This window comes from Cavia porcellus, unplaced genomic scaffold, assembly GCF_034190915.1.
Source record: "Cavia porcellus strain 051 isolate PalLab524CR breed Dunkin Hartley unplaced genomic scaffold, mCavPor4.1 scaffold_4, whole genome shotgun sequence".
NCBI classification, from domain to species: domain Eukaryota; kingdom Metazoa; phylum Chordata; class Mammalia; order Rodentia; family Caviidae; genus Cavia; species Cavia porcellus.
The window spans coordinates 6861120-6888084 of NW_026947487.1; positions in this window are offsets into that span (position 1 = coordinate 6861120).

Sequence of the window (26965 nt, forward strand, 5' to 3'; positions counted from 1 at the left end):
ACCCAAACCCAAACCCTGACACTAACCCTAACCCTTACCCTAACCCTAACACTTACCATTAACTCTAACGCTAAACGTAACCCTAACCCTAAACCAAACCCTAAGCATAAGCCTAAACTATAACCCTAACCCTAACAAGAAGCCAAACAGTAACTATAAACCTAACCCAAACGCTAACACTAACCCTAAACACTAACACTAACCTTTTAACCCTAATCCTAACCCTAATCCTAAACCTTCACGCCAAACCCTTATCCTAACACTAACCCTAACTCTAATCCTAACACTAACCCTATCCCTAACACCAATCCAAAACCTAACACTAACCCTAACCCTGTCTAACCCTAACCCTATCCCTGACCCTAACACAAACCTATTTCCCAACACTCAACCTAACCCTAACCCTAACATTAACCTTAACACTCTAACACTAACCGTAACGCTAGCCCTAAACCTAAACCCTAACGTCAAACCCTAATCCTAACCCTAACCCTAACACTAACACTAATCCTAATCCCAATCCTAACCCTAACCATAACCATAACCCTGTCCAACCCTAACCCTAACACTAACCCTAACCCTAGCTAAGCTGAGCCTAACTCTATCCATAAACGAAACCCTAACCCTAGCCGTAACCCTAAATCTAACCATAACCCTAAACCTAACCCTAACCCTAACCCTAACCTAACGCTTACCCTAACCGCTAACCCGAAACCTAACCCTCACCTTAAGGCTAAACCTAAAACTAACCCTAACCCTAAACCTAACTGAAACCATAAACACTAACACTAACGCTAACAGCATAACTAACAATAACCTTATCCCTAAAACTAACCCTAACCCTAACTCTAACCCTAAACCCAAATTCTAACCCGAAATCTAACCGTAACCTAACAGTAACCTATAACACTAACACTTACCCTTACCTCTAACCCTAACCCTAACCCTAACGCTAAGCCTAACTCTATCCCTAAACAAAACCCTCTAACCCTAACACTAACCCAACACTAACACTAACCATAAACCCTAAATCTAACCGTAACGCTAACCCTATACGTAACCCTTACCCTAAACCTAACACCTACCCTAAACTCTAACTCGAATTCTACCATAAGCCTAACCCTAACCCTCTCTAAACTTAATCCTAACCCTAAACCTAACCCTAACCCTAACACTTACCCAAACTTACATTCGAACGGTAAGCCTAACCCTAACCCTAACCCTAAGGTAAACCTAAGCCTAAACCTAACCCTAATGCCAACTTCTAACCCGAAACCTAAAATAAACCTAAGCTTCAACCCTAACCCTAACACTAACCCTTACCTCTAAGCTTAACCCAAACCCTAACCTGAACCCTACACCTACTCCTAACACTAATTTATCACTAACTTCTAACAATAACCTTTGCCCTAACCGTAAGCCTAACCCTAACGCTAACACTAGCACTAAACTTGAACCGTAACCCTAACACTAACCCTAATCCTAAATCTATCCCTAACCTCCAACCCTAACCCTAACACTAACCCTAACACTAACAATAACACTAAAGCCTAACCTTAACCCTAACACTATCCCTAAATCTATCCCTATGCCTAAACCCAAACCTAAACCTAAACCTACCTCTAAACCTAATCCCTAACACTAACCCTAACCCATACCGCTAAACCTAACACTCACCCAAACCTAAACCCTAACACTATCCCTAACGGTTACCCTAACCCTAACACTTACCATTAACTCTAACCCTAAACGTAACCCTAACCCTAAACCTAACCCTAACCATAAGCCTAAACTATAACCCTAACCCTAACAAGAACCCAAACAGTAACTATAACCCTAACCCTAACGCTAACACTAACCCTAAACTCTAACCCTAAACATTTTGCCCTAACCCTAACCCTAATCCTAAACCTTCATGCTGAACCCTAATCCTAACACTAACCCTAACTCTAACCCTCACACTAACCCTATCCATAACACCAATCCAAAACCTAACACTAACCCTAACCCTGTCTAACCCTAACCCTATCCCTGACCCTAACACAAACCTATTTTCTAACACTCACCCTATCCCTAACCCTAACCCTAACCCTAACCCTAACCCTAACCCTAACATTAACCTTAACACTCTAACACTAACCCTAACGCTTAGCCCTAAACCTAAACCCTAACGTCAAACCCTAAACCTAAACCTAACCCTAACACTAACCCTAAACCTAATCCCAATCCTAACCCTAACCATAACCATAACCCTGTTCAACCCTAAACCTAACACTAACCCTAACCAGAGCCGTAACCCTAACTCTAACTATAACCCTAACCCTAACCCTAACCCTAACCCTGACCTAACCCTAACCCTAACCCGAAACCTAACCCTCACCTTAACGCTAAACCTAAAACTAACCCTAACCCTAAACCTAACCGAAACCCTAAACACTAACACTAATGCTAACACCATACCGAACAATAACCTTATCCCTAAAACTAACCCTAATCCTAACTCTAACCCTAAACCCAAATTGTAACACTAACCCTAACCGTAACCCGAACAGTAACCTCTAACACTAACCCTTACCCTTACCTCTAACCCTAACCCTAAGCCTAACGCTAAGCCTAACTCTATCCCTAAACGAAACCCTCTAACCCTAACACTAACCCAACACTAACACTAAGCATAAACCCTAAACCTAACCCTAACCTTAAAACCAACCCTTACCCAAAACCGAACCCTAACCCATAACTCTAAACGTAACTCTAACCCTCACCCTAACCCTAACCGTAACCCTAACCTTACACCTAACCCTTACCCTAAACCTAACACCTACCCTAAACTCTACCTAGAATTCTACCATAAGCCTAACCATGACCCTCTCTAAACTTAATCCTAACCCTAAACCTAACCCTAACCCTAAAGCTAACCCAAACTTAAATTGGAACCGTAAGCCTAACAGTAACCCTAACCCTAAAGGTAGCCTAAGCCTAAACCTAAACCTAATGCTAAATTTAACATCTAACCCCAACCCTAAACCTAACTCTAATGACAAACCGAATGAGAAATGCTAAATCAAACACTAACTCTAACCATAACTCTAACCCTAACCCTAACCATAACCTAACGCTAACCCTAACCCTAACACTAACCGACCCCTAACACCTAAGCCCTAACCCTAATCATAACCATAACCTTAATCCTAAACTTAATGCTGATTCTAACCCTAACTCTAAAACTAACACTAACCCTAATGGTAACCCTAACCAGTAAACATAACCCTAACCCTAACACGAACCTGAACCCTAACATTAACACTAACCCTAACCTTAACCTTTACCCTAACCCTAACCCTAAGCCTAAACCAAACATTAACTTCTAATCCTCACCCTAAACCTAAGTCAGCCCTAAATCTAACACGAACCTGAAAACTAAGCGTAACCATAACCCCAACCATAACCATAACACTAACCTCTAAATCTAACCCTAACACTAACACTAACCCTAAATCTAACCCTAATTCTAAATGTTACACTAAACTTAACCCTAACCCTGACCCTAACTATAACCTTAACCCTAATCTCTAACCCTAACCGTAACCTTAAACCTACACTTAACCCTAACCTCTAACTCTAACCCTAAACCTGAACCTAAACCTAACAGTAACACAAACCTAACTTTACTACCCCTTACCCTATCCCTAACTGTAAAACTCAACCTATCCCTATTCCTAAACATAACACTAAAGCTACCTTCTAACCCTGAATCTAAATCTAAACCTAAGCTTCAACCCTACCCTAACACTAACCCTAACCTCTAAGCCTAACCCTAACTCTAACCTGAACCCTACACCTAATCCTAACGCTAATTTAATGCTAACTTCTAACCATAACCTTAACCCTAACTGTAAGCCTAACCATAACGCTAAACCTAGCACTAAACTCGAACCGTAACCCTAACACTAAACCTAACCCTAAATATATCCCTAACCTCCAACCCGAACCCTAACCCTAAAAATAACACTAAACCCTAACATTAACCCTAACACTATCCCTAAATCTATCCCTATGCCTAAACCCAACCCTAAACCTAAACCTACCTCTAAACCTAATCCATAACACTAACATTAACCCATACCGCTACACCTAAACCTCACCCAACCCCAAATCCTAACACTAACCCTAACCTTTACCCTAACCCTAATACTTACCATTAACTCTAAACCCAAATGTAACCCTAACACTAAACATAACCCTAACCATAAGCCTAACCTATAACCCTAAAACTAACAAGAACCTAAACCGTAACTATAACCCTAACACAAACGTAACACTAACGCTAAACTCTAACCCTAACACTAACAATTTAACACTAACACTAACCCTAACCCTAACCCTAATACTAAATCATCATGCCAATCCCTAAATCTAACACTAACCTTAACTCTACCCCTAACACTTACACTATCCCTAACACCAATCCAAACCCTAACCCTAACCCTAACCCTGACCCTAACACATACTTATTTTCTAACACTCACCCTAACCCTAACCGTAAATCTCAACCTAACACTAACTCTAACCATAACACTAAAGCTAACTTTTAACACTAACACTAACGCTAAACCTAAGCTTAAACACTACCCCTAAACCTAACCCTAACCCTAAACGTAACCCTAACTCTAACTCTAATGCTAACCATAACCCTAAACCGAACCCTAACCCTAACCATAACCCTAAACTCTAACCCTAATCCTGAACTCTAAAACTAACCCTAACACTAATCATAACCCTAACCCTAACATTAAACCCAAAACCTAACCCTGACACTATCCCTAACCCTAAACCTATCACTAAAACAACACTAATGCTAAACCTAAGCCTAACTGTAAACCGTAACCATAAACCTAACCCTAACCCTAACACTAACACTAACACTAACGCTTACTCTAACCCTAACACTAACCCTAAACTCTAACTCCAAACCTAACTCCAACTCTAACCTTAAGCATAAACATAACCTCTCACGTTAACCCTCAACCGAATCCAAAGGCTAACCATAACCCTAACCCTAACCCTAACCTGAACACTAACCATAAGCCTAAGCCTAATCCTAGCCCTAATGGTAACCTCAAAACACAACCCCAAGCCTAACCCTAACACACTAACACTAACCCTAACGCTAGCCATAAACCTAACCCATAACGTCAAACCCTAACCCTAACCCTAACCCTAATCCCAATCCTAAACTTAACCATAACACTAACCCTAACCATAACCTTTACCCTAACCCTAAATCTAACCCTAAACCTAACCCTAACTCGAACTCTAACCATAACGGTAAACCTAACTCTAACCCTAACCCTAACCCTCACACTAACCCTAACCCTAACCATAACCTATCATCTAACCCTAATCCTAACCCTTACCCTATACCGAAACGTAACCCTAACCCTAACTCTAAAGCTAACCCTAACCCTAAACCCAACACAAAACTAACCCTACCACTAACTCCAACCTTAACAATATCCCTAAAACTAATCATAACCCTAAACCTAACCCTAATCATCTCCCTAACAACTAACCCCAAAGCGCAAACCTAACCATAACCCTAACCTTAACCCTAACCCTAACCTTAAGCCTAAACCACATATTAACTTCTAATATTCACCATAAACCTAAGCCAGCCCTAAATCTAGCACTAACCTGAAACCTAAGCATAAACCTAACCCTAACCATATCCATAACACTAACCTCTAAAGATAACCCTAACCCTAACGCTAACCCTAAATCTAACCATAAGCCTAAATGTTACACTAAACTTAACCCTAACCCTGACCCTAACTCTACCCTTAACCCGAATCTCTAACCCTAACCCTAAACCTAAACATTACCCTAACCTCTAACCCTAACCCTAAATCAGAACCTAAACCTAACAGTCACAAAAACCTAACTTCTAACCCTTACCCTAACCCTAACCGTAAATCTCAACCTAATCCTAACTATAAACATAACGCTAAAGCTAACTTCTAACCCTGAACCTAAATCTAAACCTAAGATTAAACCTTAACCCTAACAATAACCCTAACCTCTAAGCCTAACCCTAACCCTAACCTGAACCCTACACCTAATCCTAACCCTAAATTAACGCTAACTTCTAACCATAACCTTAAACCTAACCGGAAGCCTAAACCTAACGCTAACCCTAGCACTAAACTCGAAACGTAACTGTAACACTAACCCTAACAATAAATCTATCCCTATCCTCAAACCCTAAGCCTAACCCTAACAATAACACTAAACCCTAACCTTAACCCTAACACTATCCCTAAATCTATCCCTATGCCTAACCCAACCCTAAACTAAAACCTACCTCTAAACCTAATCCCTATCACTCTCTAAACCTACCTCTAAACCTAATCCCTAACCCATACCGCTAAACCTAAACCTCACCCAAACCCAAACCCTGACACTAACCATAACCCTTACCGTAACCCTAACACTTACCATTAACCCTAACCCTAAACGCAACCCTAACCCTAAACCTAACCCTAACCATAAGTCTAACCTATAACCCTAAACTTAACAAGAACCCAAACTGTAACCATTCAGGCCGGGAAGAACCCGGAAGCAGGAAATGGGCGCCATCTCAGGCGGCTTCCCACACTAACCCTCACACAAACCCAAACCCTGACACCAAGGCTAACCCTTACACTAACCCTAACACTTACCATTAACTCTAACCCTAATCGTAACCCTAACCCTAAACACAACCATAACCATAAGCCTAACCTATAACCCTAAACCTAACAAGAACACAAAATGTTACTATAACCCTAACCCTAACACTAACACTAACCCTAAACCCTAACCCTAACCCTAACATTTTAACCCTAACCCTAACAGTAATCCAAACCCTAATCCTAAACCTTCACGCCAAACCCTAATCCTAACACAAACCCTAACTCTAACCCTAACACTAACCCTATTCCTAACACCAATCAAAACACTAACCCTAACCCTAACCCTGTCTAACCCTAACCCTAACCCTGACCCTAACACAAACCTATTTTCTAACACTCACCCTAACCCTAACCCTAAATCTCAACCTAACCCTAACTCTAACAATGACACTAATGCTAACTTCTAACACTAACACTAACGCTAAACCTAAGCTTCAACACTACCCTGAAACCTAACCCTAACCCTAAGCCTAAACCAAACATTAACTTCTAATCCTCACCCTAAGCCTATGCCAGCCCTAAATCTAACACTAACCTGAAAACTAAGCGTAACCCTAACCCTAACCATAACCATAACACTAACCTCTAAATCTAACGCTAACCCTAACACTAACCCTAAATCTAACCCTAAGCCTAAATGTTACACTAAACTTAACCTTAACCCTGACACTAACACTAACCTTAACCCTAATCTTTAACCCTAACCCTAATCCTAAACCTAACCCTAACCTTAACCTCTAACCCTAACCCTAAACCTGAACCTAAACCTAACAGTAACACAAACCTAAATTTACTAACCCTTACCCTAACCCTAGCTGTATAATTCAACCTAACCCTAACCCTAAACATAACGCTAAAGCTAACTTCTAACCCTGAACCTAAATCTAAACCTAAGCTTCAACCCTAACCCTAACACTAACCCTAACCTCTAAGCCTAACCCTAACCCTAACCTGAACCCGAAACTTAATCCTAACCCTAATTGAATGCTAAGTTCTAACCATAAGCTTAAACCTAACCATAAGCCTAACCCTAACGCTAACCCTAGTAATAAACTCGAACCGTAACTCTAACACTAACCCTAACCCTAAATCTATCCCTAACCCTAACCCTAACGTTAACACTAACACTAACAATAACACTAAACACTAACCTTAACCCTAACACTATCCCTAAATCTATCCCTATGCCTAAACCCAACCCTAAACCTAAACCTAGCTCTAAACCTAATCCCTAACACTAACCCTAACCTATACTGCTAAAGCTAACCCTCACCCAAACCCAAACCCTGACACTAACCGTAACCCTTACACTAACCCTAACAGTTACCATTAATTCTAAACCTAATCGTAACCCTAACCCTAAACCTAACCCTAACCATAAGCCTAACCTATAACCCTAAACCTAACAAGAACCCAAACTGTAACTCTAACCCTAACCCTAACGTTAACCCTAACCGTAACCCTAACCCTAACCCTAAACTTTTAACAATAACCCTAACCCTAACCCTAACCCTAATCCTAAACCTTCACGCCAAACCCTATTCCTATCACTAACCCTAACTCTAAACCTAACACAAACCCTATCCCTACCACCAATCCAAACCCTAACCCTGTCTAACCCTAAACCTGACCCTAACACATACCTATTTTCTAACACTCACCCTAACCCTAACCCTAAATCTCAACCTAACCCTAAATCTAACAATAACACTAATGCTAACTTCTAACACTAATACTAACGCTAAACCTAAGCTTCAACACTACCCCTAAAACAAACCCTAAATCTAACCCTAACCCTAACCCTAATGCTAACCATAACCCTAAACCGAACCCTAACCCTAACCATAACCCTAAACTCGAACCCTAATCCTAAACTCTAAACCTATCCCTAACACTAATCATAACCCTAACCCTAAAACTAAACCCAAAACCTAACCTGACACTATCACTAACCCTAAACCTATCATTAAAAACAACCCTAACGCTAAACCTAGGCCTAACTATAAAACCTAACCCTAACCCTAACATTAACCCTAAACCTTACTCTAACCCTAACACTAACTCTAAACTCTAACTCCAACCCTAACTCCAACCCTAACCTTAACCCTAAGCCTAACCTCTAACCCTAACCCTCACCAGAATCCAAAGGCTAAACATAACCCTAACCCTAACCCTAACCCTAACACTAACCACAACCCTATGCCTAATCCTAGCCCTAATGCTAACCTGAGACCCCAACCCTTACCCTAACCTTAACACTCTAACACTAACCCTAACACTAGCCCTAACCCTAGCCGTAACCCTAACTCTAAACCTAACCCTAACCCTAACCCTAACACTAACCCTAGCCGTAAATCTAACGCGAAACCCAAACCATAACCGACCCCTAGCCATAACCGTAACCCTAACCCTGACCCTACCCTAACCGTAACCGTAACCTAACCCTAACCCTAACCCTTAACCCCACCCCTAACCCTAAACCTAACCCTCATCTTAACGCTAAACCTAAAACTAACCCTAACCCTAAACCTAACAGAAACCCTAAACACTAACACTAAAACTAACACCATACCTAACCCTAACCTTATCCCTAAAACTAACCCTAACCCTAACTCTAACCCTAAAACCAAATTCTAAGCCTAACCCTAAAAGTAACCCTAACAGTAACCTCTAACACTAACTCTTACCCTAACCTCTAACCCTAACCCTAACCCTAACGCTAAGCCTAACTCTATCCCTAAATGAAACCCTCTAACCCTAACACTAATCAAACAATAATACTAGACATAAACCCTAAACCCAACCCTAACCCTAACACTAACCCTTACCCAAAACTGAACACTAACCCCTAACTCTAACCATAACTCTAACCCTCACCCTATCCCTAACCTTTCCCTTAACCCTACACCTAACCCTTACCCTAAACCTAACACCTACCCGAAACTCTAACTCGAATTCTACCATAAGACTAACCCTAACCCTCTCTAAAATTAATCCTAACCGTACACCTAACCCTAACCCTAAGGCTAACACAAACTTAAATTCGAACAGTAAGCCTAAACCTAACCCTAACCCTAAAGCTAAGCCTAAAACTAAACCTAACGCCAATGCTAAATTTAACTTCTAACCCTAACCCTAAACCTAACTCTAACCACAACCATAATGACAAACCCTAATTCAAACCCTAACCCTAACCCTAACTCTAACCATAACCATAACTTAACGCTAACCCTAACCCTCACACTAAACTATCCCTAACACCTAACCCCTAATCCTAATCATAACCATAAACGTAACCCTAAACTTAATGCTAACTCTAACCCTAACTCGAAATCTAACACTAACCCTAAACCTAACCCTAACCCATAAACAGAACCCTAAGCCAAACACTAACCTGAACCCTAAAATTAACACTAAACCTAACCTTAACCTTTAGCCTAACCCTAATGCTAACCCTAAATCTACCCTAACCCTAAAGGTAACTCTAACCCTAACCCTAAACCTAACCCTAACGCTAAACCTAACTCTAACCCTAACCCTAACCCTCACACTAACCCTAATCCGAACTGCAAGCTATCATCTAACCCTAATCCTAACCCTAAACCCAACCCAAAACTAACCCTATCACTAAGTCCAACATTAACAATATCCCTAAAACTAATCGTAACCCTAACCCTAACCCTAATCATCTCCCTAACAAATAAACCCTAACCCTAAACCTAAACCTAACCCTAACCCTCAAATTAACCTTAACCCTAACCCTAAGCATACACCAAACATTAACTTCTAATCCTCACCCTAAGCCTATACCAGCCCTAAATCTAACACTAACCTGAAACCTAAGCGTAACCCTAACCCTAACCATAACCATAACACTCACCTCTAAATCTAACCCTAACCCTAACACTAACCATAAATCTAACCCTAAGCCTAAATGTTACACTAAACTTAACCTTAACCCTGAACCTAACTCTAACTTTAACCCTAATCTTTAACCCTAACCCTAATCCTAAACCTAACCCTAACCTTAACCTCTAACCCTAACCCTAAACCTGAACCTAAACCTAACAGTAACACAAACCTAAATTTACTAACCCTTACCCTAACCCTAGCTGTAAAATTCAACCTAACCCTAACCCTAAACATAACGCTAAAGCTAACTTCTAACCCTGAACCTAAATCTAAACCTAAGCTTCAACCCTAACCCTAACACTAAACCTAACCTCTAAGCCTAACCCAAACCCTAACCTGAACCCTAAACCTAATCCTAACCCTAATTGAATGCTAACTTCTAATCATAACCTTAAACCTAACCATAAGCCTAACCCTAACGCTAGCCCTAGCACTAAACTCGAACCGTAACTCTAACACTAACCCTAACCCTAAATCTATCCCTAACTTCCAACCCTAACCCTAATGTTAACCCTAACACTAACAATAACACTAAACACTAACCTTAACACTAACACTATCCCTAAATCTATCCCTATGCCTAAACCCAACCCTAAACCTAAACCTACCTCTAAACCTAATCCCTAACACTAACACTAACCCATACTGCTAAACCTAACCCTGACCCAAACCCAAACCCTGACACTAACCGTAACCCTTACACTAACCCTAACACTTACCATTAACTTTAAACCTAATCGTAACCCTAACCCTAAACCTAACCCTAACCATAAGCCTAACCTATAACCCTAACCCTAACCCTAACCCTAACCCTAACCCTAACGTTAACACTAACCCTAAACTCTAACCCTAACCCTAAACTTTTAACAATAACCCTAACCCTAACCCTAACCCTAATCCTAAAAATTCAAGCCAAACCCTATTCCTAACACTAACCCTAACTCTAAATCTAACACAAACCCTATCCCTAACACCAATCCAAACCCTAACCCTGTCTAACCCTAACCCTGACCCTAACACATACCGATTTTCTAACACTCACCCTAACGCTAACCCTAAATCTCAACCTAACCCTAACTCTAAACATAACACTAATGCTAACTTTTAACACTAATACTAACGCTAAACCTAAGCTTCAACTCTACCCTAAAACAAACCCTAAATCTAACCCTAACCCTAACCATAATGCTAACCATAACCCTAAACCGAACACTAACCCTAACCATAACCCTAAACTCTAACCCTAATCCTAAACTCTAAACCTATCCCTGACACTAATCATAACCCTAACCCTAAAACTAAACCCAAAACCTAACCTGACACTATCACTAACCCTAAACCTATCACTAAAAACAACCCTAATACTAAACCTAAGCCTAACTGTATACCCTAAACCTAATCCTAACCCTAACTCTAACACTAACACTAACACTCACCTTTACTCTAACCCTAACACTAACCCTAAACTCTAACTCCAACCCTAACTCCAAACCTAACCTTAACCATAAGCATAACCTCTAACACTAAGCCTCACCCGAATCCAAAGGCTAACCATAACACTGACCCTAACCCTAACCCAAACACTAAGCATAACCCTAAGCCTAATCTTAGCCCTAATGCTAACCTCAAACACCAACCCTAACCCTAACCCTAACACTCTAACACTAACCCTAATGCAAGCCCTAAACCTATCCCCTAACGTCAAACCCTATCCTAAACCTAACCCTAACACTAACCATAACACTAATCCCAATCCTAACCCTAAACATAACCATAAACCTGTCCAACCCTAAACCTAACACTAACCCTAACCCTAACCCTAACCCTCACACGAATCCCAAGGCTAACCATAACCCTAAACCTAAACCTAACCCTAACCCTAACACTAACCCTAACACTAACCGTCACCCGAATCCAAAGGCTAACCATAACCCTAACCCTAACCCTAACCCGAATTCTAACCGTAAACCTAAGCCTAATCCTAGCCCTAATGTTAACCTCAAACCCCAACCCTAACCCTAACCCTAACACTCTAACACTAACCCTAACACTAGCCCTAAACCTAACCCCTAACGTCAAACCCTAATCCTAACCCTAACCCTAACACTAACCCTAACCCTAATCCCAATCCTAACCCTAACCCTGACACTAACTCTAACCTTAACCCTAATCTCTAACCCTAACCCTAACCCTAAACCTAACCCAAACCTTAACCTCTAACCCTAACCCTAAACCTGTACCTAAACCTAACAGTAACACAAACCTAACTTCTAACCCTTACCCTAACCCGAACCGTAAATCTAAACCTAACCCTAACCCTAAACATAACACTAAAGCTAACTTCTAACCCTGAAACTAAATCTAAACCTAAGCTTCAACCTTAACCCTAACACTAACCCTCAACTCTAAGCATAACCATAACCCTAACCTGAACCCTACAACTAATCCTAACCCTAATTTAACGCTAACTTCTAATCATAACCTTAACCCTAACCATAAGCCTAACCCTAACGCTAATCCTAGCAGTAAACTCGAACTGTCACCCTCACACTAACCGTAACCCTAAATCTATCCCTAAACTCCAACCCTAACACTTACAATAACACTAAACCCTAAGCTTAACCTTAACAATATCGCTAAATCTATCCCCATGCCTAAACCCAACACTAAACCTAAACCTACCTCTAAACCTAATCCCTAACACTAACCCTAACTCATAGAGCTAAACCTAACCCTCACCCAAACCCAAACCCTGACACTAAGGCTAACACTTACACTAACGCTTACACTTACCATTAACTCTAACCCTAATCGTAACCCTAACCCTAAACACAACCCTAACCATAAGCCTAACCTATAACCCTAAACCTAACAAGAACCCAAACTGTTACTATAACCCTAACCCTAACGCTAACACTAACCCTAATATCTAACCCTAACCCTATCCTTTTAACCCTAACCCTAACAGTAACCCTAACCCTAATCCTAAACCTTCACACCAAACCCTAATCCTACCACTAACCCTAACTCTAACACTAACACTAACCCTATTCCTAACACCAATCCAAACACTAACCCTAACCCTAACATTGTCTAACCCTAACTAACCCTGACCCTAACACAAACCTATTTTCTAACACTCACCCTAACCCTAACCCTAAATATAAACCTAACCCTAACTCTAACAATAACACTAATGCTAACTTCTAACACTAACAGTAACGCTATACCTAAGTTTCAACACTACCCCTAAACCTAACCCTAACCCTAACCTAAACCTAACCCTAATGCTAACCATATCCCTAAACCGAACCCTAACCCTAACCATAACCCTAAACTCTAACCCTAATCCTAAACTCTAAACCTATCCCTAACACTAATCATAACCCTAACCCTAAAACTAAACCCAAAACCTAACCTGACACTATCACTAACCCTAAACCTATCACTAAAAACAACCCTAATGCTAAACCTAAGCCTAACTGTAAACCCTAAACCTAATCCTAACCCTAACTCTAACACTAACACTAACACTAACCTTTACTCTAACCCTAACTCTAACCCTAAACTCTAACTCCAACCCTAACTCCAACCCTAACCTTAACCATAAGCATAACCTCTAACACTAAGCCTCACCCGAATCCAAAGGCTAAACATAACACTGACCCTAACCCGAACCCAAACACTAAGCATAACCCTAAGCCTAATCTTAGCCCTAATGCTAACCTCAAACCCCAACCCTAACCCTAACCCTAACACTCTAACACTAACCTTAATGCAAGCCCTAAACCTATCCCCTAACGTCAAACCCTATCCTAAACCTAACCTTAACACTAACCATAACACTAATCCCAATCCTAACCCTAAACATAACCATAAACCTGTCCAACCCTAAACCTAACACTAACCCTAACCCTAACCCTAACCCTCACCCGAATCCCAAGGCTAACCATAACCCTAAACCTAACACTAACCCTAACACTAACCGTCACCCGAATCCAAAGGCTAACCATAACCCTAACCCTAACCCTAACCCGAACACTAACCATAACCCTAAGCCTAATCCTAGCCCTAATGTTAACCTCAAACCCCAACCCTAACCCTAACCCTAACACTCTAACACTAACCCTAACACTAGCCCTAAACCTAACCCCTAACGTCAAACCCTAATCCTAACCCTAACCCTAACACTAACCCTAACCCTAATCCCAATCCTAACCCTAACCCTGACACTAACTCTAACCTTAACCCTAATCTCTAACCCTAACCCTAACCCTAAACCTAACCCAAACCTTAACCTCTAACCCTAACCCTAAACCTGTACCTAAACCTAACAGTAACACAAACCTAACTTCTAACCCTTACCCTAACCCGAACCGTAAAACTAAACCTAACCCTAACCCTAAACATAACACTAAAGCTAACTTCTAACCCTGAACCTAAATCTAAACCTAAGCTTCAACCTTAACCCTAACACTAACCCTCAACTCTAAGCATAACCATAACCCTAACCTGAACCCTACAACTAATCCTAACCCTAATTTAACGCTAACTTCTAATCATAACCTTAACCCTAACCGTAAGCCTAACCCTAACGCTAATCCTAGCCGTAAACTCGAACTGTCACCCTAACACTAACCGTAAACCTAAATCTATCCCTAAACTCCAACCCTAACACTTACAATAACACTATACCCTAAGCTTAACCTTAACAATATCGCTAAGTCTATCCCCATGCCTAAACCCAACACTAAACCTAAACCTACCTCTAAACCTAATCCCTAACACTAACCCTAACTCATAGAGCTAAACCTAACCCTCACCCAAACCCAAACCCTGACACTAAGGCTAACACTTACACTAAACCTAACACTTACCATTAACTCTAACCCTAATCGTAACCCTAACCCTAAACACAACCCTAACCATAAGCCTAACCTATAACCCTAAACCTAACAAGAACCCAAACTGTTACTATAACCCTAACCCTAACGCTAACACTAACCCTAAACCCTAACCCTAACCCTAACCTTTTAACCCTAACCCTAACAGTAACCCTAACCCTAATCCTAAACCTTCACGCCAAACCCTAATCCTAACACTAACCCTAACTCTAACCCTAACACTAACCCTATTCCTAACACCAATCCAAACACTAACCCTAACCCTAACCCTGTCTAACCCTAACCCTAACCCTGACCCTAACACAAACCTATTTTCTAACACTCACCCTAACCCTAACCCTAAATCTCAACCTAACCCTAACTCTAACAATAAAACTAATGCTAACTTCTAACACTAACACTAATGCTAAACCTAAGCTTCAACACTACCCCTAAACCTAACCCTAACCCTAACCTAACCCTAACACTAATGCTAACCATAACCCTAAACTGAACCTTAACCCTAACCATAATGCTAAACTCTAACCATAATCCTAAACTCTAAAACGAACCTGAACACTAATCATAACCCCAACCCTAACACTAAACCCAAATCCTAACCCTGACACTATCCCTAACCCTAAACCTATCACTAAAAACAACGCTAATGCTAAACCTAGGCCTAACTATAAACCCTAACCCTAATCCTAACCCTAACCCTAACATTAACCCTAACCCCTACTCTAACCCTAACACTCACTCTAAACTCTAACTCCAACCCTAACTCCAACAATAACCTTAAACCTAAGCCTAACCTCTAACCCTAACCCTCACCAGAATCCAAAGGTTAAACATAACCCTAACACTAACCCTAACCCGAACACTAACCATAACCCTATGCCTAATCCTAGCCCTAATGCTAACCTGAGACCCCAACCCTTACCCTAACCTTAACACTCTAACACTAACCCTAACACTAGCCCTGACCCTAGCCATAACCCTAACTCTAAAACTAACCCTAACCCTAAACCTAACACTAACCCTAGCCGTAAATCTAACGCGAAACCCAAACCATAACCGACCCCTAGCCATAACCCTAACCCTGACCCTGACCCTACCCTAACCGTAACCCTAACCTAACCCTAACACTAACCCTTAACCCTAAACCTAACCCTAACCCTAACACTCATCTTAACGCTAAACCTAAAACTAACCCTAACCCTAAACCTAACAGAAACCCTAAACACTAACACTAACGGTAACACCATACCTAACCCTAACCTTATCCCTAAAACTAACCCTAACCCTAACTCTAACCCTAAAACCAAATTCTAACCCTAACCCTAAAAGTAACCCTAACAGTAACCTCTAACACTAACCCTTACCCTAACCTCTAACCCTAACCCTAACCCTAACGCTAAGCCTAACTCTATCCCTAAATGAAACCCTCTAACCCTAACACTAATCAAACACTAATACTAGACATAAACCCTAAACCTAACCCTAACCCTAACACTAACCCTTACCCAAAACCGAACCCTAACCCCTAACTCTAACCATAACTCTAACCCTCACCCTAACCGTAACCGTAACCCTAACCCTACACCTAAACCTTACCCTAAACCTAACACCTACCATAAACTCTAACTCGAATTCTACCATAAGCCTAACCCTAACCCTCTCTAAAATTAATCCTAACCGTACACCTAACCCTAACCCTAAGGCTAACACAAACTTAAATTCGAACGGTAAGCCTAAACCTAACCCTAACCCCAAAGCTAAGCCTAAAACTAAACCTAATGCCAATGCTAAATTTAACTTCTAACCCTAACCCTAAACCTAACTCTGACCACAACCATAATGACAAACCCTAATTCAAACCCTAACTCTAACCCTAACTCTAACCCTAACCATAACTTAACGCTAACCCTAAACCTCACACTAAACTATCACTAACACCTAACCCCTAACCCTAATCATAACCATAAACTTAACCCCAAACTTAATGCTAACTCAAACCCTAACTCGAAATCTAACACTAACCCTAAACCTAACCCTAACCCATAAACATAACCCTAACCCTAACACTAACCTGAACCCTAAAATTAACACTAACCCTAACCTTAACCTTTAGCCTAACCCTAATGCTAACCCTAAATCTACCCTAACCCTAAAGGTAACTCTAACCCTAACCCTAAACCTAACCCTAACGTTAAACCTAACTCTAACCCTAACCCTAACCCTCACACTAACCCTAATCCGAACTACAACCTATCATCTAACCCTAATCCTAACCCTAAACCCAACCCAAAACTAACCCTATATCTAACTCCAACATTAAAAATATCCCTAAAATTAATTGTAACCCTAACCCTAACCCTAATCATCTCCCTAACAAATAAACCCTAAGCCTAAACCTAAACCTAACCCTAACCCTCAATTTTACCTTAACCCTAACCCTAAGCATACACCAAACATTAACTTTTAATCCTTACTCTAAGCCTATGCCAGCCCTAAATCTCACACTAACCTGAAAACTAAGCGTAACCCTAACCCTAAACATAACCATAAAACTCACCTCTAAATCTAACCCTAACCCTAACACTAACCCTAAATCTAACTCTAAGCCTAAATGTTACACTAAACTTAACCTTAACCCTGACCCTAACTCTAACTTTAACCCTAATCTTTAACCCTAACCCTAATCCTAAAGCTAACCCTAACCTTAACCTCTAACCCTAACCCTAAACCTGAACCTAAACCTAACAGTAACACAAACCTAAATTTACTAACCCTTACCCTAACCCTAGCTGTAAAATTCAACATAACCCTAACCCTAAACATAACGCTAAAGCTAACTTCTAACCCTGAACCTAAATCTAAAGCTAAGCTTCAACCCTAACCCTAACACTAACCCTAACCTCTAAGCCTAACCCTAACCCTAACCTGAACCCTAAACCTAATCCTAACCCTAATTGAATGCTAACTTCTAACCATAACCTTAAACCTAACCATAAGCCTAACCCTAACGCTAGCCCTAGCACTAAACTCGAACCGTAACTCTAACACTAACTCTAACCCTAAATCTATCCCTAACTTCCAACCCTAACCCTAATGTTAACCCTAGCACTAACAATAACACTAAACACTAACCTTAACACTAACACTATCCCTAAATCTACCCCTATGCCTAAACCCAACCCTAAACCTAAACCTACCTCTAAACCTAATCCTTAACCCTAACCCTAACCCATACTGCTAAAACTAACCCTGACCCAAACCCAAACCCTGACACTAACCGTAACCCTTACACTAACCCTAACACTTACCATTAACTCTAAACCTAATCGTAACCCTAACCCTAAACCTAACCCTAACCATAAGCCTAACCTATATCCCTAACCCTAACCCTAACCGTAACCCTAACCCTAACGTTAACACTAACCCTAAACTCTAACCCTAACCCTAAACTTTTAACAATAACCCTAACCCTAACCCTAATCCTAAACCTTCACGCCAAACCCTATTCCTAACACTAACCCTAACTCTAAACCTAACACAAACCCTATCCCTAACACCAATCCAAACCCTAACCCTGTCTAACCCTAACCCTGACCCTAACACATACCTATTTTCTAACACTCACCCTAACCCTAACCCTAAATCTCAACCTAACCCTAACTCTAAACATAACACTAATGCTAACTTCTAACACTAACACTAACGCTAAACCTAAGCTTCAACACTACCCTAAAACAAACCCTAAATCTAACCCTAACCCTAACCCTAATGCTAACCATAACCCTAAACCGAACCCTAACCCTAACCATAACCCTAAACTCTAACCCTAATCCTAAACTCTAAACCTATCCCTAACACTAATCATAACCCTAACCCTAAAACTAAACCCAAAACCTAACCTGACACTATCACTAACCCTAAACCTATCACTAAAAACAACCCTAATGCTAAACCTAAGCCTAACTGTAAACCCTAAACCTAATCCTAACCCTAACTCTAACACTAACACTAACACTAACCTTTACTCTAACCCTAACTCTAACCCTAAACTCTAACTCCAACCCTAACTCCAACCCTAACCTTAACCATAAGCATAACCTCTAACACTAAGCCTCACCCGAATCCAAAGGCTAAACATAACACTGACCCTAACCCTTACCCAAACACTAAGCATAACCCTAAGCCTAATCTTAGCCCTAATGCTAACCTCAAACACCAACCCTAACCCTAACCCTAACACTCTAACACTAACCCTAATGCAAGCCCTAAACCTATCCCCTAACCTCAAACCCTATCCTAAACCTAACTCTAATACTAACCATAACACTAATCCCAACCCTAACCCTAAACATAACCATAAACCTGTCCAACCCTAAACCTAACACTAAACCTAACCCTAACCCTAACCCTCACACGAATCCCAAGGCTAACCATAACCCTAAACCTAAACCTAACCCTAACCCTAACACTAACCTTAACACTAACCGTCACCCGAATCCAAAGGCTAACCATAACCCTAACCCTAACCCTAACCCGAACACTAACCATAACCCTAAGCCTAATCCTAGCCCTAATGTTAACCTCAAACCCCAACCCTAACCCTAACACTAACACTCTAACACTAACCCTAACACTAGCCCTAAACCTAACCCCTAACGTCAAACCCTAATCCTAACCCTAACCCTAACACTAACCCTAACCCTAATCCCAATCCTAACCCTAACCCTGACACTAACTCTAACCTTAACCCTAATCTCTAACCCTAACCCTAACCCTAAACCTAACCCAAACCTTAACCTCTAACCCTAACCCTAAACCTGTACCTAAACCTAACAGTAACACAAACCTAACTTCTAACCCTTACCCTAACCCGAACCGTAAAACTAAACCTAACCCTAACCCTAAACATAACACTAAAGCTAACTTCTAACCCTGAACCTAAATCTAAACCTAAGCTTCAACCTTAACCCTAACACTAACCCTCAACTCTAAGCATAACCATAACCCTAACCTGAACCCTACAACTAATCCTAACCCTAATTTAACGCTAACTTCTAATCATAACCTTAACCCTAACCGTAAGCCTAACCCTAACGCTAATCCTAGCCGTAAACTCGAACTGTCACCCTAACACTAACCGTAAACCTAAATCTATCCCTAAACTCCAACCCTAACACTTACAATAACACTATACCCTAAGCTTAACCTTAACAATATCGCTAAGTCTATCCCCATGCCTAAACCCAACACTAAACCTAAACCTACCTCTAAACCTAATCCCTAACACTAACCCTAACTCATAGAGCTAAACCTAACCCTCACCCAAACCCAAACCCTGACACTAAGGCTAACACTTACACTAAACCTAACACTTACCATTAACTCTAACCCTAATCGTAACCCTAACCCTAAACACAACCCTAACCATAAGCCTAACCTATAACCCTAAACCTAACAAGAACCCAAACTGTTACTATAACCCTAACCCTAACGCTAACACTAACCCTAAACCCTAACCCTAACCCTAACCTTTTAACCCTAACCCTAACAGTAACCCTAACCCTAATCCTAAACCTTCACGCCAAACCCTAATCCTAACACTAACCCTAACTCTAACCCTAACACTAACCCTATTCCTAACACCAATCCAAACACTAACCCTAACCCTAACCCTGTCTAACCCTAACCCTAACCCTGACCCTAACACAAACCTATTTTCTAACACTCACCCTAACCCTAACCCTAAATCTCAACCTAACCCTAACTCTAACAATAACACTAATGCTAACTTCTAACACTAACACTAACGCTAAACCTAAGCTTCAACACTACCCCTAAACCTAACCCTAACCCTAACCTAACCCTAACACTAATGCTAACCATAACCCTAAACTGAACCTTAACCCTAACCATAATGCTAAACTCTAACCATAATCCTAAACTCTAAAACGAACCTGAACACTAATCATAACCCCAACCCTAACACTAAACCCAAATCCTAACCCTGACACTATCCCTAACCCTAAACCTATCACTAAAAACAACGCTAATGCTAAACCTAGGCCTAACTATAAACCCTAACCCTAATCCTAACCCTAACCCTAACATTAACCCTAACCCCTACTCTAACCCTAACACTCACTCTAAACTCTAACTCCAACCCTAACTCCAACAATAACCTTAAACCTAAGCCTAACCTCTAACCCTAACCCTCACCAGAATCCAAAGGTTAAACATAACCCTAACACTAACCCTAACCCGAACACTAACCATAACCCTATGCCTAATCCTAGCCCTAATGCTAACCTGAGACCCCAACCCTTACCCTAACCTTAACACTCTAACACTAACCCTAACACTAGCCCTGACCCTAGCCATAACCCTAACTCTAAAACTAACCCTAACCCTAAACCTAACACTAACCCTAGCCGTAAATCTAACGCGAAACCCAAACCATAACCGACCCCTAGCCATAACCCTAACCCTGACCCTGACCCTACCCTAACCGTAACCCTAACCTAACCCTAACACTAACCCTTAACCCTAAACCTAACCCTAACCCTAACACTCATCTTAACGCTAAACCTAAAACTAACCCTAACCCTAAACCTAACAGAAACCCTAAACACTAACACTAACGGTAACACCATACCTAACCCTAACCTTATCCCTAAAACTAACCCTAACCCTAACTCTAACCCTAAAACCAAATTCTAACCCTAACCCTAAAAGTAACCCTAACAGTAACCTCTAACACTAACCCTTACCCTAACCTCTAACCCTAACCCTAACCCTAACGCTAAGCCTAACTCTATCCCTAAATGAAACCCTCTAACCCTAACACTAATCAAACACTAATACTAGACATAAACCCTAAACCTAACCCTAACCCTAACACTAACCCTTACCCAAAACCGAACCCTAACCCCTAACTCTAACCATAACTCTAACCCTCACCCTAACCGTAACCGTAACCCTAACCCTACACCTAAACCTTACCCTAAACCTAACACCTACCATAAACTCTAACTCGAATTCTACCATAAGCCTAACCCTAACCCTCTCTAAAATTAATCCTAACCGTACACCTAACCCTAACCCTAAGGCTAACACAAACTTAAATTCGAACGGTAAGCCTAAACCTAACCCTAACCCCAAAGCTAAGCCTAAAACTAAACCTAATGCCAATGCTAAATTTAACTTCTAACCCTAACCCTAAACCTAACTCTGACCACAACCATAATGACAAACCCTAATTCAAACCCTAACTCTAACCCTAACTCTAACCCTAACCATAACTTAACGCTAACCCTAAACCTCACACTAAACTATCACTAACACCTAACCCCTAACCCTAATCATAACCATAAACTTAACCCCAAACTTAATGCTAACTCAAACCCTAACTCGAAATCTAACACTAACCCTAAACCTAACCCTAACCCATAAACATAACCCTAACCCTAACACTAACCTGAACCCTAAAATTAACACTAACCCTAACCTTAACCTTTAGCCTAACCCTAATGCTAACCCTAAATCTACCCTAACCCTAAAGGTAACTCTAACCCTAACCCTAAACCTAACCCTAACGTTAAACCTAACTCTAACCCTAACCCTAACCCTCACACTAACCCTAATCCGAACTACAACCTATCATCTAACCCTAATCCTAACCCTAAACCCAACCCAAAACTAACCCTATATCTAACTCCAACATTAAAAATATCCCTAAAATTAATTGTAACCCTAACCCTAACCCTAATCATCTCCCTAACAAATAAACCCTAAGCCTAAACCTAAACCTAACCCTAACCCTCAATTTTACCTTAACCCTAACCCTAAGCATACACCAAACATTAACTTTTAATCCTTACTCTAAGCCTATGCCAGCCCTAAATCTCACACTAACCTGAAAACTAAGCGTAACCCTAACCCTAAACATAACCATAAAACTCACCTCTAAATCTAACCCTAACCCTAACACTAACCCTAAATCTAACTCTAAGCCTAAATGTTACACTAAACTTAACCTTAACCCTGACCCTAACTCTAACTTTAACCCTAATCTTTAACCCTAACCCTAATCCTAAAGCTAACCCTAACCTTAACCTCTAACCCTAACCCTAAACCTGAACCTAAACCTAACAGTAACACAAACCTAAATTTACTAACCCTTACCCTAACCCTAGCTGTAAAATTCAACATAACCCTAACCCTAAACATAACGCTAAAGCTAACTTCTAACCCTGAACCTAAATCTAAAGCTAAGCTTCAACCCTAACCCTAACACTAACCCTAACCTCTAAGCCTAACCCTAACCCTAACCTGAACCCTAAACCTAATCCTAACCCTAATTGAATGCTAACTTCTAACCATAACCTTAAACCTAACCATAAGCCTAACCCTAACGCTAGCCCTAGCACTAAACTCGAACCGTAACTCTAACACTAACTCTAACCCTAAATCTATCCCTAACTTCCAACCCTAACCCTAATGTTAACCCTAGCACTAACAATAACACTAAACACTAACCTTAACACTAACACTATCCCTAAATCTACCCCTATGCCTAAACCCAACCCTAAACCTAAACCTACCTCTAAACCTAATCCTTAACCCTAACCCTAACCCATACTGCTAAAACTAACCCTGACCCAAACCCAAACCCTGACACTAACCGTAACCCTTACACTAACCCTAACACTTACCATTAACTCTAAACCTAATCGTAACCCTAACCCTAAACCTAACCCTAACCATAAGCCTAACCTATATCCCTAACCCTAACCCTAACCGTAACCCTAACCCTAACGTTAACACTAACCCTAAACTCTAACCCTAACCCTAAACTTTTAACAATAACCCTAACCCTAACCCTAATCCTAAACCTTCACGCCAAACCCTATTCCTAACACTAACCCTAACTCTAAACCTAACACAAACCCTATCCCTAACACCAATCCAAACCCTAACCCTGTCTAACCCTAACCCTGACCCTAACACATACCTATTTTCTAACACTCACCCTAACCCTAACCCTAAATCTCAACCTAACCCTAACTCTAAACATAACACTAATGCTAACTTCTAACACTAACACTAACGCTAAACCTAAGCTTCAACACTACCCTAAAACAAACCCTAAATCTAACCCTAACCCTAACCCTAATGCTAACCATAACCCTAAACCGAACCCTAACCCTAACCATAACCCTAAACTCTAACCCTAATCCTAAACTCTAAACCTATCCCTAACACTAATCATAACCCTAACCCTAAAACTAAACCCAAAACCTAACCTGACACTATCACTAACCCTAAACCTATCACTAAAAACAACCCTAATGCTAAACCTAAGCCTAACTGTAAACCCTAAACCTAATCCTAACCCTAACTCTAACACTAACACTAACACTAACCTTTACTCTAACCCTAACTCTAACCCTAAACTCTAACTCCAACCCTAACTCCAACCCTAACCTTAACCATAAGCATAACCTCTAACACTAAGCCTCACCCGAATCCAAAGGCTAAACATAACACTGACCCTAACCCTTACCCAAACACTAAGCATAACCCTAAGCCTAATCTTAGCCCTAATGCTAACCTCAAACACCAACCCTAACCCTAACCCTAACACTCTAACACTAACCCTAATGCAAGCCCTAAACCTATCCCCTAACCTCAAACCCTATCCTAAACCTAACTCTAATACTAACCATAACACTAATCCCAACCCTAACCCTAAACATAACCATAAACCTGTCCAACCCTAAACCTAACACTAAACCTAACCCTAACCCTAACCCTCACACGAATCCCAAGGCTAACCATAACCCTAAACCTAAACCTAACCCTAACCCTAACACTAACCTTAACACTAACCGTCACCCGAATCCAAAGGCTAACCATAACCCTAACCCTAACCCTAACCCGAACACTAACCATAACCCTAAGCCTAATCCTAGCCCTAATGTTAACCTCAAACCCCAACCCTAACCCTAACACTAACACTCTAACACTAACCCTAACACTAGCCCTAAACCTAACCCCTAACGTCAAACCCTAATCCTAACCCTAACCCTAACACTAACCCTAACCCTAATCCCAATCCTAACCCTAACCCTGACACTAACTCTAACCTTAACCCTAATCTCTAACCCTAACCCTAACCCTAAACCTAACCCAAACCTTAACCTCTAACCCTAACCCTAAACCTGTACCTAAACCTAACAGTAACACAAACCTAACTTCTAACCCTTACCCTAACCCGAACCGTAAAACTAAACCTAACCCTAACCCTAAACATAACACTAAAGCTAACTTCTAACCCTGAACCTAAATCTAAACCTAAGCTTCAACCTTAACCCTAACACTAACCCTCAACTCTAAGCATAACCATAACCCTAACCTGAACCCTACAACTAATCCTAACCCTAATTTAACGCTAACTTCTAATCATAACCTTAACCCTAACCGTAAGCCTAACCCTAACGCTAATCCTAGCCGTAAACTCGAACTGTCACCCTAACACTAACCGTAAACCTAAATCTATCCCTAAACTCCAACCCTAACACTTACAATAACACTATACCCTAAGCTTAACCTTAACAATATCGCTAAGTCTATCCCCATGCCTAAACCCAACACTAAACCTAAACCTACCTCTAAACCTAATCCCTAACACTAACCCTAACTCATAGAGCTAAACCTAACCCTCACCCAAACCCAAACCCTGACACTAAGGCTAACACTTACACTAAACCTAACACTTACCATTAACTCTAACCCTAATCGTAACCCTAACCCTAAACACAACCCTAACCATAAGCCTAACCTATAACCCTAAACCTAACAAGAACCCAAACTGTTACTATAACCCTAACCCTAACGCTAACACTAACCCTAAACCCTAACCCTAACCCTAACCTTTTAACCCTAACCCTAACAGTAACCCTAACCCTAATCCTAAACCTTCACGCCAAACCCTAATCCTAACACTAACCCTAACTCTAACCCTAACACTAACCCTATTCCTAACACCAATCCAAACACTAACCCTAACCCTAACCCTGTCTAACCCTAACCCTAACCCTGACCCTAACACAAACCTATTTTCTAACACTCACCCTAACCCTAACCCTAAATCTCAACCTAACCCTAACTCTAACAATAACACTAATGCTAACTTCTAACACTAACACTAACGCTAAACCTAAGCTTCAACACTACCCCTAAACCTAACCCTAACCCTAACCTAACCCTAACACTAATGCTAACCATAACCCTAAACTGAACCTTAACCCTAACCATAATGCTAAACTCTAACCATAATCCTAAACTCTAAAACGAACCTGAACACTAATCATAACCCCAACCCTAACACTAAACCCAAATCCTAACCCTGACACTATC